The sequence below is a fragment of the Natrix helvetica genome (assembly GCF_964273705.1).
Source record: "Natrix helvetica genome assembly, chromosome: 1".
Classification (NCBI taxonomy): Eukaryota; Metazoa; Chordata; class Lepidosauria; order Squamata; family Natricidae; genus Natrix; species Natrix helvetica.
In genome coordinates this window covers 161,783,766-161,796,881 of record NC_138548.1, presented here as the reverse complement: position 1 = coordinate 161,796,881, position 13,116 = coordinate 161,783,766, and the positions used below count along the sequence as shown (strand labels likewise).

The window sequence follows — 13,116 nt, the reverse complement described above, 5'->3', positions numbered from 1 at the left end:
GAGTGATATGAATGTAAGAACACAGTTTATTTAACTCAGGGGTGGTATTCACTTACCTTCCCTACTGGTTTGCAAATGTGAGCGCCCTTCTGCGTATGCTCCTCGCCTAAGAAAGGGGTCTAAATTGGATGCCGTAGAGCTGGGGTGGGTGGGCAGGGCCACCCGCAATTTCCGGTCCCGGTTCGGTCTAACCGGTCAGAACCGGCGGAATACCACCTCTGGCTTAACTACTTTAAGAAATCTAGTATTTAAGTATTTTAGGAAATCTTGTCCAAATCACGGTGAACAGCTCTAAATCATTCCTCCTTCAGCAAACCATAAAATACCCATCCTGAAATTGATATTCAAGTTGGTTTAGTTTGGGGCAAAGTCCTAGCAGGAATTGAGTCACACGAACAACCTTCTTACAAAAGGAAAGAGAGAGTGTGGAGTTGTTGGACCTAATAGATATTTAAGAGCAGTCTTATAACCATTAATCCGGCAGTAACTGTAGTTGAGCTACATGGTCTGGGAATAAGATTGCACTGTTAATTATTTAAGGTACTTCTCTGTTGTAATTTCTCAGACAACTCTAAGAAGCTTAGAGGGAAACATGCCCAGCACAACATACTACAAAAGTCAAGGACAAGAAGCAGAAGCACAGAATCAGAGAAGGTATAGAATTGTGATGGTGAACCTATGGCACACGTGCCACAAGGGGCACGCAGAACCCTCTCTGTGGGCACGCGAGCCGTCACCCCAGCTTAGCTCCACCAGGCATGTGCCTGTGGCTCCTGCTGGCTAGCTGGTTTTCGGGTTTCTGCCGTGTATGTGTGGGGGGCAGGATGCATGTGTGGGGGCGCATGTGAGGGGGTTATGTGTATATGCACAGGGGTGGGGTGCATGCAGGGGGTCACACACATGCATGAGGGGTGGGGGGTGCAGAGGGCACATGCAGGGAGGCATGGGGGAGCACCCAGGGTCATGCATGCATGCATGCATGGGGAATCATGGGAGAGTGTCACACATGCATTGCATTATGGTGCTTGCATGTGCGCTTTCAACACTCGGCGACAAAAAGGTTAGCCATCACTGCTATAGAATATGTAATTCCAGGCTAAACCAACTCTTTCATTCATTTCATTTCATTCATTTCATTTATTGAATTTATAGACCGCCCCCTCTCCCCGAGGGGACTCGGGGCGGTGTACAGACAAAAGCTAAAACCGTATATACAATAACAATATTAAATACCCCTTATTAAAAACAAATTAAATATAGGGTCTGTACAGTGTTAATAAAAATTAAAACAGGTTAAAAGGACAGCCCCTTAAAATTTAAAATGCCGGCCAGGAGGATTGAAAATTGAAACTACGGTTGGGCCAGGCCAGCTAATTGGAACAGGTGGGTCTTGAGTTTCTTGCGGAAGGAGCGGAGATCGGTAGTAGTTCTGATGTCGGGGGGGAGGTCATTCCAGAGGGTCGGGCCCATCATAGAGAAGGCCCTACTCCTGGGAGCCGCCCGCTGGCATTGCCTAGTGGACGGCACCCAGAGGAGTCCCTCCCTGTGAGAGCGAATTGGTCGCAGGGATGTATGGGATAGGATGCGATCACGCAGGTAACTAGATCCTGTGCCATGGAGCGCTTTAAAGGTGATAACCAACACCTTGAAACACACCCGAAAAGCCACAGGTAGCCAGTGCAGCTCACGCAGGAGAGGTGTTATATGGGAGTACCTAGTACATCCCATGATTACCCGCGCGGCCGCATTCTGGACCAGCTGCAGCCTTCGGGTGCATCTCAAGGGGAGCCCCATGTAGAGAGCATTGCAATAGTCCAGGCGGGACGTCACAAGTGCATGGGTGACTGTGTGAAGGGCGTCCCAGTCCAATAGGGGGCACAATTGGCACACCAGATGAACCTGGTGGAACGCCCCCCTTGCCACGGCTGTCACATGGTCGTCCATCGACAGCCGAGCATCCAGGAGGACGCCCAAATTGTGCGCCCGTTCCACGGGGGCCAGTTGTTCGCCCCTGATGGCTAGTGATGGAACCCACTGGTTGAACCGGGGCGCCGGTATCCACAGCCACTCCGTCTTGGAGGGGTTGAGTTTGAGTCTGTTGCTTCCCATCTTTAGACATACATACATACATACACATATACATATACATATACATATACACACACACACACACACACACACACACACACACACACACACACACACACACACACACATATATATATATATATATATATATATATATATATATATATATATATATATATAAAGCTAAGCCACACCAGCCTCCGAGTCATCTCATATGGCTCACAACCAGTGACGTGCGGTGAGGTTTATGACTGGTGAGGCACTGACACAGTGCTGGGTTTCAAATATTTTTAGACTTGTGGACTTCAACTCCCAGAATTCCACAGTCAGGCATGCTCAGTTCCAATTTAAAGCGACAGCATTTGTTTTTCTCCTTTGCTCCTTCTTTCTTTTTCTTTTTCTTCTCCTTCCCCTCCTTCCTGCCACTCTCCCTTCCTCCCCCTCTCTCAAACACACACACACAGAGACACACACACAGAAGTTGGATTGGACTATCTCTCCTACCCCTTTCCCTCTCTCACTCACTCTCAAACAAACCCCCCCACACACAAAAGTTGGATTGGATATCTTTTCCAGTGGCTTGAAAGCAGCTCCTCTGCCACCCCCCCCATTCCCCTGCTGCCTTTCCCAAACACCTCCACCATTGCAAATGCAGCCTGCTGTCTGGGTGGGAAATGCCTGGAACACAATAAAGCCCACCCACCACCTCCTGCTGGCAGGCTGGGGTGAGAGGAGAGGCAGAGAAGCCGGAGGGGAGCCGAGCCAAGCCTTCCAAAAGAAAGAGGCTGGGGGGAAGTGTGTGTACTACAGCATGGCTCTTTGCCTGGCTTCCTGCCTCCTCCTGTGGTCTCCTCAGTGCTCGCTTGTGCTCTCCCTCCCCAAGTGTAGTTTGATTGCAGGTGGAGCCACGTTGCCTTTTCAAACTTGTAATCAGTGAAGCTGGGCTAGATTTTTATATAGTTTTATCCAGCTGTGTGTGTGTGAGAGAGAAATGAATGGGGGCCTGGGGAGGAAGTCACTTGGGGAGGGAGAGCACCAGTGAGGAGACCACAGGAGGAGGCAGGCAGCCAGGCAAAGAGCCATGCTGTAGCACACACACCGGCCCCACAACGTGGCTCTGCCTGCAATCAAACTACTCTTGGGGAGGGAGAGCACAAGCGAGCCAGGGTCCTTCCCTCCAGCCTTTGCCCAAAGCCCTCCACAGCACCAGGAGGATGAAGTTTGAATTCCTCCCCCTCCCTCCAACCCACACGTACCTTTTCCAGCTTTTTTTAACAGTTAAGCAGAGTCATCCACGGTGAGGCAGTAACTAGCTCAGCTTTTTCCTTTTACTTTTTTTTTTCATGATGAGAGTGGTGAGGCTGTGCCTCACTTGCCTCACCTGACTGCACGTCACTGCTCACAACCGATCCTGTTTCTTAGTCACCAAACAGTTCCCATTGACTGACATGTTGTTATGGCTATCCCAGCTCATATTTTCTTATACACTGACATATAATAATTTGCGCTACTGGTTGGGGTGGGGTGGGGGGCAAACCGGTCCGATCCGGTAGAATATCACCTCTTTAATAGACCAAAAAGACCATGATTTCAAGACTGCATAAGCAATTAGAGCTCTTAGCAGGACAGAGCTTTTACACATATAAAAAATGTAGTCATATTTAGGGTCACACAATTGCCTTTGTTAGCAAAGTGCTAGAATGTAAGATTTTGAGGGCAGGTGGTGGCAGAGCCTCTTTATCTGAACAGTGGTTATAAATGGCTGCTCTCTTTTGGTTTAATTGCTGTGATTAAATGGGTTTTTAAAAAAAATTATTGTCTGTGTTCTGTCAATTGTTTTAAAATCATTAAATTATTATTTTAGCCTGTATTGTTTTTTGGCTTGGTTAGACAACGTACACTGATGGTAAGATCAATAAGGACATGATTAAGGGCTTGGCAGCAATCCCTGTTTATTGACTGCAATTGGGACCGGCACTTCAGCCATTAAATGGTTGCAAAGTGAAAAATCACATTATCACAACTGTACTTAGGATTTTACTTAAGCTTTCAATTGCTTTTACAGCTCAGAAGATGCAACTCCAAACATCTGGGTGAGTCCAAATGGCAGGGAAGGTTAACAAATTTCAACTCATGAAGAATCCAAGGAAAAGGGAAACCTTATAGGCCAGATAGGTCAAACTTGCGGCCTGCGGGCCAGATGCATCATGCGCTGGCCATGCCCAAGCCCAGTTTAGTGAAGGGGGGAAAAGTTGCGATATGTCACGTGATGACTCCATGATGATGCAAGTTTGACACCCCTGTTATAGGCCTTTTCCCCCTCCCGCCCTGGAATGTTCATACTAGTGGTGTATTTACATTCAGTGGAGAGAAAGGGATTGCAAGAGAATAAGCAGGCACTCCATGGAGAATAGACATTGAAGGAAATGCCCTAGATTGATTGCCTAAACTGATTAGGGTTTTTCCCCCCAATTTTAGTGAAGAGCTGGCAGCGCATTATAATCATCTAATTAAAGTCCCAGAGTTGAGTTTTGTTAACTTGCAGTTAGCACTGTTTAGAGATGCACTACAGCAGGGGTGTCAAATTCAATTTCATTGAGGGGCACATCTGGGTTGTGTTCGACCTCAGGGGGCTGGGGTGGGTGTGGCCAAGATGGGCATGGCCAGCTCGACATCACTCGTGTCAGGGGGCCCTGTGGTAGCCCGAACACTCTGCCAGCAAAAACAGGCTCCCGAGCTCCATTTTTGGTGGCGAAGGCCCCCCTGCAACCCTCTGCCAGCGAAAATGGAGCTTGGGAGTGCTGCACGTGGCCCTGTTGAATTCCATTTTCCCTGGCAGAGGCACTGTGGGCCAGTCCTTTGCTATTTCCAGGGTGGCCCTGCTGACCAGATCTAAGTACCCTGCCAATTGGATCTGGCCTTGAGTTTGACACCCTTGCACTACAGAGAAAAGCAGCTCAGGAGGAGTTAGCTTGTTTAGGCAATCTCTCTACTCTGCTGAAGAGGAGGAGAGAAACAGAGGGGTCAGACACAGGACAATACTAACTGAATGCAATGGGGAACGTATGTCTGAGAGGTTGGCCTAGAACCGGACACAACTGAATGAAATATCAACATCATTGCTGCAAAGGTTATAATCGGCCATTGGTCACAAAGTTACTTCTTCATTACTGTTGTAACTGTGAACAGCTGCTGTCTGAGGCAGTTGCTAAACAAGGACTATGTCTAAAGAAGAAACTCATCTTAGCTGCCATCCTTAGTTTACACGGGATGGTAAGATTTATCTTTCTTTCCTAAAAAAAATATCCCTTGTATGTCATAAAGTTGGTTTCTTCCAGATGTCTCTGTAATTCCAAGACAGAATGGTTCATGCCAGGGAACGCTGTCAAACTGTAGAGGTTGTACAGTTAAAAAAGTTCATTTGCCTTCAGAGATTCATGTTGCAACCCAGCAGGATCTCAGAGGATCTATAATCTTCGTGGGTTCTGTTTCATATGAAACAGCCACAGAAAACATTCAGAATTCACATTTCTAGTAAAACACAAATGACAATTGCCATGGGAGAGCCCCAGACCAAAAAGCTGTTCTTTATAGTTGATGCTGCAAAGATGAAACGAGAGGTACTTTACTTCAAAGAGCTGTGCGGTAATTGTTCAAACACTCTTTGCACACAAAAATGGAAACAGACCTACTTATATATCATGTTTTAAAGTCCAGCTTCGTTCTTTATTCACAAAGGTATTTGTTCAAAATAGGATCCCTCAGTAAGAAAACAAAACAAGGAAATGCTAAGTGTTGTAAGAAAAACCTTGTTGCTGTTAAGATAATTTTAGTTTTTAGGTTTTTTAAAAAAAATATGACTTTGCAAATGCTGCTTTTCTGGTTTATATTGCCAAAATCCAACGGAACACATAAAGCATTATTAGTAAAGCAGGGCATCTTTTGGAAACCTGATACCTAGTCACAGTGATCATTTAGTGAAATCAGAGGAATGATTATTAGCAATAGCACTTAGATGTACCCTTTCCCCCTGAAAATAAGATTTCCCTGGATAATAAGCCTAATCGAGCTTTTCAGAACATGCGCTAAAAGAAGCCCTCCCCTGAAAATAAAATATTTAAATGTATGTGCAGCCAGTCCCCACCATTTCCTGGAGAGGGGAAGGGGGAGGATATGCCCTATGTGACCCACATGCATCTGCCATCCACGCGGAATGGCCTCGTGGAGGCTGCTCCCGCAAACTCTAGTGACGCTAGGGCTGGCAAGAGTGTGCCAGAAACAGAGACAGAACTTCCAGCCCTCTCTGGATCAGCTGATCTGTGGGCTATGGGCCAAGGTTAAGGGGTGTCCTGCACCTCAAAAATAATAACACCTCCCTGAAAATAAGGCCAAGTGCTTATTTCAGGGGTCTTATTGTCAGGGAAATACAGTATATACCACTTCACAGTACTTCACACTCCTCTCCAAGCGGTCTACAGAGTCAGCAGATTGCCTGCAACAATTTGGGTCCTCATTTTACCCACCTCGGAAGGATGGAATGCTAAGTCAGCCTTGAACCTGGTGAGATTCAATCTGCCAAATTGCAGTCAGTTGGCAGTCAGCAGAAGTAGCCTGCAGTACTGCATTCTAACCACTGCGCCTCTCTTGGGATACTTCTTTTAAATCCTAAAGGTGCTTTTTCAGGAGGCAAGTGGATTTTTTTGTTTTTTTTTCTTTGAAGACCTTTCCACTTCTCATCCAAGAAGCTGAAGAAGAAGAACCAAGAAAGTCCAGTTGTCTCCTGAAAAAGCATCTTCGTGACAATCACGACCTAGATGACTGAGAATCGCCATAGACTTTTAGCTACTTATTTTAAGTTACAATGTCTTAACTTTTCAGCTGCTGTTGAATTACACCTTTTGGTAGCTTTTGGTTTTAGTTACCAACCAGCCAGAATGGCTAGTCTTAGGAGCCTTAGAACTAGTTCAATAACCAGTTCTGGAAAAATACACTGCTTTAATTGGATTGGGGAAAATACACACAGACACACACACGCCATGGTGACGTAAAATTGTTTCAAATGCTGTTTTTGAGAATTAGGATTGTTGACAGAAATCTGTAAAATTGCTTAGACTCCGCCACCGTCATCACCATTACATTAAGGAATTTGTTTACAAGCATATGTTTAAAAGATGTACAAATCTAAGGGGTAATTACACTAGTTTATACAATTGTTCTTCTTTGACTTATTCAGGAAGAAAAATATAATAAAAACGTACAAGACGCATAGATTTTAGGAATAGCAAGAGTGGGGGGAAAATGTCATCTGGAAATTAAAATTCCCTTTCAAGTCTTTAATAATTTGAGATACCACTTTGTTAGCTGACTGCGGAGAAGATTAAAGGTAAAGGTTCTCCTCACATATATGTGCTATCATTCCTGATTCTAGGGGGCGGTGCTCATCTCCGTTTCAAAGCCAAAGAGCCAGCGCTGTCTGAAGAAATCTCTGTGGTCATGTGGCCGGCATGACTAAATGCCGAAGGCGCACAGAACGTTGAAGAAGATTCAGTTATTATAAAATTAAAAAATGGACCATGACAAAACAGCCTGATGTTAAATATTAAATAGACAAAAGTAATGCCAAACTGCACATAAACAATTGACGGGGAGGGGAGGGAAGTATTTTTTTTTTGGTCAACACTAAAGATAAACAATGCATTGGAGAAGTGTAAGAGGAGATTACCAGTGGAAAAAGCCATGACAAATTTAGATTAGAGCATGAGGGTTCCAATGCCAACAGATATCAGAATGGTGTTTTCAGTAGTAAAGAATGACTGTGAAAACTGAGTGAGAAAGAGAAACGGGTATGATTGAATTATGAATTTGGAAACAGCTACTATGAGGATCATGGAGTGGAAGAAGAGACCATCAATCAATCTTGAATAAAACAAAGATTGGTTGCTCACTTGGGGATCGGCTAGCAGAAATTCACATTCTTTGGGCCCATTTAGGCTGATTATGGAGTCTAAAATGTAGTTTGGCCAGCAAGATTGACGGAAGCAGAAGAGGAGGAAGATGAGAGGGACAGGATTAAGATTACTGGACTATCCTTGAAACAGAAGTGAGTTATTACTAAAAACAGATCAAGGTGGCAAGAATTTGCCAAATCTCATTCATGAGAGGTCAACCTGAGTAGGTGGAGCTTAACTGACTTCTAAGATCAATCGTGGAGAACAATTTCATGCAGGACTAGTATGGTCCTCTGAATGTAGATGAATGCTGGCATGGGAGTTGGAAGGTATAATTAGGAACATCTGAATGCCTGTCTGCTCCCTGCTCATCTTAATGGCTTTGCCATTGAGATCTGCAGCAGAAAACATACTCTAGATATAGCCCCGTGATGGCGAACCTATGGCATGCATGCCACAGGTGGTACACAGCGCCCTCGTCGCTCCAATTCAGCTCGGCTATGCATGCACACACACCTCCTGCTGGCCAGCTGGTCGCCAGGTCTCAGCCACGCATGTGCAGGGGGTGGAGCGCTTGCAGAGGGCACATGTGCATGCATGGGGGCAGGGGGAATGGGCAAGGGGCTGCATGCACATTGCATTTTGGAGGTTTGGGCGCACATGTGCACATTTACACATGCGCACTTCGGGCATTCAGTCTGGAAAAAGTAAGCCATCACTTGTACCGCCAAGGAGATACAGCAAGAATAATAGAGAGAAGCACTTTACATGTTGAGTGCTGGTTAGTGCTGGTTCTTCAGAATTTTGAGTGGGAGTCTTTCCTGGAGAAGGCCAGGAGAAGAACCTGAGATCTTTTGCATACAACGTACGTACTTTGCCATTTCTTCACTTTTATTATACAAAATTGTATATTTCATCTGTGCTGTCCCAGAAGCATCAAGCTTTTCCTTTCCCCTTTCTCCCAGCCTCCACAAAGTATTCTTAGAATTTCCCCGGATTCTGTGTTGTATGTTAGGTCGCCCACGATTACGTCAATCCCAATCGGTTACAGCGCTAACATGTAAATTGCCTCCCAGAGGGCTTATGCAAATGACACATTTCACCTTCAGTTACTATGGCCACTGAGATTCGTTCTCATCGGTGAGCTCACCCAGCAAAAACCTTTCTCCTTCTTATCTCTGTTAAATATAATAAAAACCTGGAGCAGCGAACACAAAAGGCCACTTCTGTGTTCTCTGCGCTCTTTTCTTTGCAGGCAAGGACTCTTTTGACGCCCATTAACAAACGCTCGTCTTCCCAATAACTCTGTTGACAATATTTGCCACTAGTCACTTCAATTATCTCACAGTAATAAGTCAGCCTTTCAGACATGGAGTTTCTTTCTGCTCCAGGTCTAATCTCTTTGATGTTCCTAAAGATGAGAACGGAGGTGGCAGGCTGGGGGGGGGGGGGTGATTTTCAGAAGGGATGATTATGGCCTTTATGATACAGAAGCCTTTGCTGAAGCCAGGTTTTCAATAAAGGAATGACCTGATAAATCCTGAAACTAATATCAGGGTAAGGATAGCTGAAATATTACCTAAACTTGGGGTCACCAACTTTCAGACCTCAGGGACCACTAAATTCATAATTTTAAATCTCATGGACCACTAATAGGATTTTTTTTTTAAAAAAGAAAAAAAGCATTTAAAGCTACATAAAAAATGCAAATAATATTTTCTCACGGATCACCAATGGTCAGTGGCTCACTGGTTGATGACCACTGAACGAAACTGTATGGGGAATAGAGAGGGATGCACTTATTTAAACCAGATCATGACATATAAACTAGAGATAAATCCTTCCAAATGTTGGCATTAAAGGGACAAATGTACTTGGGAGAGTCCTGAAGATCACAGATCAATGTATCTCTTTTTGATTCTTGTGGGACAAATCAGGAGTTAAGTTTAACTGGAAAGAAGCTTTAGGCCAGGGGTGTCAAACTCGATTTCATTGAGAGCTGCATCAGGGTTGTGTTTGACGGGGTAGGAGGGAGGGGTAGGCATGACCAGCTCGATGTCACTCGTGTCAGGGGCACCTGTGGTGGCCAAGTGCTAAGGCAGGACTTCCCTTAGACCCTCCCTCCCTCTCATTATAATCTCCTCCCTCCCTCCCTCCTTCTCTTCTTTTTCCTTCCTCTCTTTCTTTCTTTTTCCTTCCTTGCTCTCTTCCCCTCTTCCCTTCTTTTTCTTTTTCTTTCCTCTTTCCCTTTCTCCTTTCCTATCCCTTTTTGCATGCTCAAATGCAAAAGGGGAAACATTTCTCCTTTTGCTTCGTTTTTAGTTTGTTTTGCTAGCCCTCTGCCAGCAAACACGGAGCTTGGGAGGGGCTGCTCACATCCCTGGGTCCCATTTGGCCTCCTGAAGCCCTCTGCTAAGGAAAATGTGCAGCCCTCCCAAGCTCCATTTTTTTTCTGGCAGAGGCACTGTGGGTCGGTCCTTTGCTGTTTCCAGGATGTCCCTGCGAGCCAGATCTAAGCACCCCAAGGGCTGAATCTGGCCTGTGGGCCTTGAGTTTGACACCCCTGCTTTAGCATATCTGAGGATCTACCTGGAGAACATGGCAGCTACCAGTTGAGGCCTCTCCATTAAGTAGTAAATTGTAGATTTTATTGTTACCAAATATATTTCCTTGTCCCTATTGAACATCACCGGTTATAACATCAGGGAAATGACCAATGTGGTGATCCAGGAGATTTGAGTTTTGAATCTGCTTTCTCTGCCGTATGCTTGGAGAGGACACAGAGCATGAGAAGAGCTGTAATATTCCTTCAGGTCCAGCTGGTTATTCCCTGGAAATGTCATTGCCAGGCCTGGAAGCCACCTGTTGCATTGGGCCTTCAGATCTGCCACATTTAATGCTGTGGGAAAAGTTAATTGTCAGACCTGGAAGCTATCTATGACTTTTTGGATTTCAGGCCTGCCACACTTTCTACTGTGGGAAAACGGGAGGGGGGGATTATATAGAGTATGGGTGATGTGTAGCCATAATAAAATTCTTTCTCAGAAAGTTAAGGTCACTTTGTCCCTGCACCTGGACTGATGTGGATGGGAGGAATCTTTCTTCGTGGCAATGAAGGATTGGGCCATGTGATAGACTTGTGGATGCTGGGCAGGGACTTGAACTTTTTTTTGCGTGGGGAAAACCTGGAAACTTTCAGATTCGGGTCTTCCCAGATGTGCCAACATGACATCTCTAATAAAGTGGAACTTTGAGGAAACTCAAGCCTTGCAGTCTTCTTTCGTTGGGAGTGTTACTTGGAACCCTGACATTAACTTCATAACAACATAGAAATGCTTTACCATTGCCTTTTTATATGATTTTTTTCCCATTTTTGTTGTGTGGCCATAATCTTAGGATTTCTTGGTGGTTTTCCAACCCAGCAGGTCTAATCTGACTTAGATTTTTTTCAGAACTTCCAAGATCAATTCAGTGACCTTGTTAGGACCACAGTTCATCTAGCATTAGCCACAAGCTGTGAATCTTGAAACTTTGACTAGCACAAAGTTACACACTTTTGGAATGTTTTGAGTGAATTTGAGGTAGAAAGATTTCACATTTAAAGATGGAGGGAGCTACATGAGTGGTTGATACACAAGCAAAATCAGCAATGTTGAATTTGAGGACGTGGAAAAAATTCATAATAATGCAATGCACTATTATCAATCAATTTGCTTATTGCTGCGATCATAATATCTTTATTAGATCAACCAAAACAGAGAAACATAAAATGATTGCAAACTTTTGAGATTCCAGGAATTCTAAATCAAGCAAGATGATTTTTAAAAAATCCAGAGGGGGAAAAAATGGCTTGTGTTAAAATGATGTATGCATCACATTATAACATGAGAAAACAGGATCAAGTTTTAGCTGAAACGTTTGAGATTTTTTTGCAAAAAAAACCAGGTTTTGTCATATTATTATTTATTTATCATAATTACCATCAAGTTTCAGAGTGGCATTTGGTGACATTTCTGGTCAGATGTTTTCAGAAATATAAATTCTTAAATCAACCAGTGGGCTTTGGGGTACCTGGCTAAGGAAAAAAGAAGTAGTCAAGACTGAATAAGGCGTTTGTTTGAATTAATCTGAATTTGGTATTCTCTATCCTTTTTCCTGAAATTTCTACCTTCCCCCCCCCATCCCCATATCAAGATGTCAGATGAAGCAATAATGATTGACCTAATTGGGTGCTTTGCACTCTACACTTAAGCAGTCTTAACTTGAAACCCATATTCCTCTTAATCTTTGCATGGATGCTTCCATGCTGGAAAGTCCTCACTTGTGTGAACATGTAAAAAGATTCAGTCCAAGAACAAGCACAAGTACTATCAAACACACACATAAAAAAGAAATGTACTGCTTCCTACAAGTTCCACATTGTGGAGTTATGCACACTGATAAGAAAATGCCAAGAAAGGTAAAATCTACTGAACTTGAATTAAAATGTAACAAAAGCTACAGAAAGGGTCAAGATGCTACAAACCTTGATTTTTATTTTTTAGCCACGGAAACCTTTCACTTCTCATCCTTACGTTTCTCCCCATAATCTTCCAATGAATTCCTAATTTCAACTCTGGCCTTAGATAGGTGATATCAGGCTAAATGGGAATGAAATTAAGTCTGACCCAGAGATGGGTTTCACATCATTTTACCACCAGTTCGCCATGCACTGAAACTGGGAGTTCGAGCACCCGCACACTCGCTTTGTGAGTGCATTCTGTGCATCTGTGCGGTCTTCCATGCATGTGCTTTGCTCCTGCGCATGGCTTATATGCATGTGTGTGGCTTAGAAAGCATGGCTAAATAGGAGGGCATAGAGCCACTATCGGTTCGCCCCAACCCATCCGAACCGGCTGAATGCTACCACTGGTCTGACCACAAACTCAGTTGCTCATAGCAATTCAATACTGCAAAAAAAAAAGTATATATTCTGAAAGGATACCAGAAGCTGGGATTTTAAGAAATAATCTTTTTAGCCCTCTTTGAAAGCAGATCAGTGATTGAATCCTGGACCCACTGAATGCAAGGTAGGCACATA

The 13,116-nt window shown here is 44.2% G+C and overlaps 1 protein-coding gene across 5 annotated transcripts in view; it reads right to left on the bottom strand.

Annotated features, from left to right (window-relative positions):
• The window catches only part of B3GALT1 (beta-1,3-galactosyltransferase 1), a 243,520-nt gene that overhangs the window by 4,101 nt on the left and 226,303 nt on the right, over window positions 1–13,116 (bottom strand). The gene's annotated exons all lie outside the window — the stretch shown is intronic.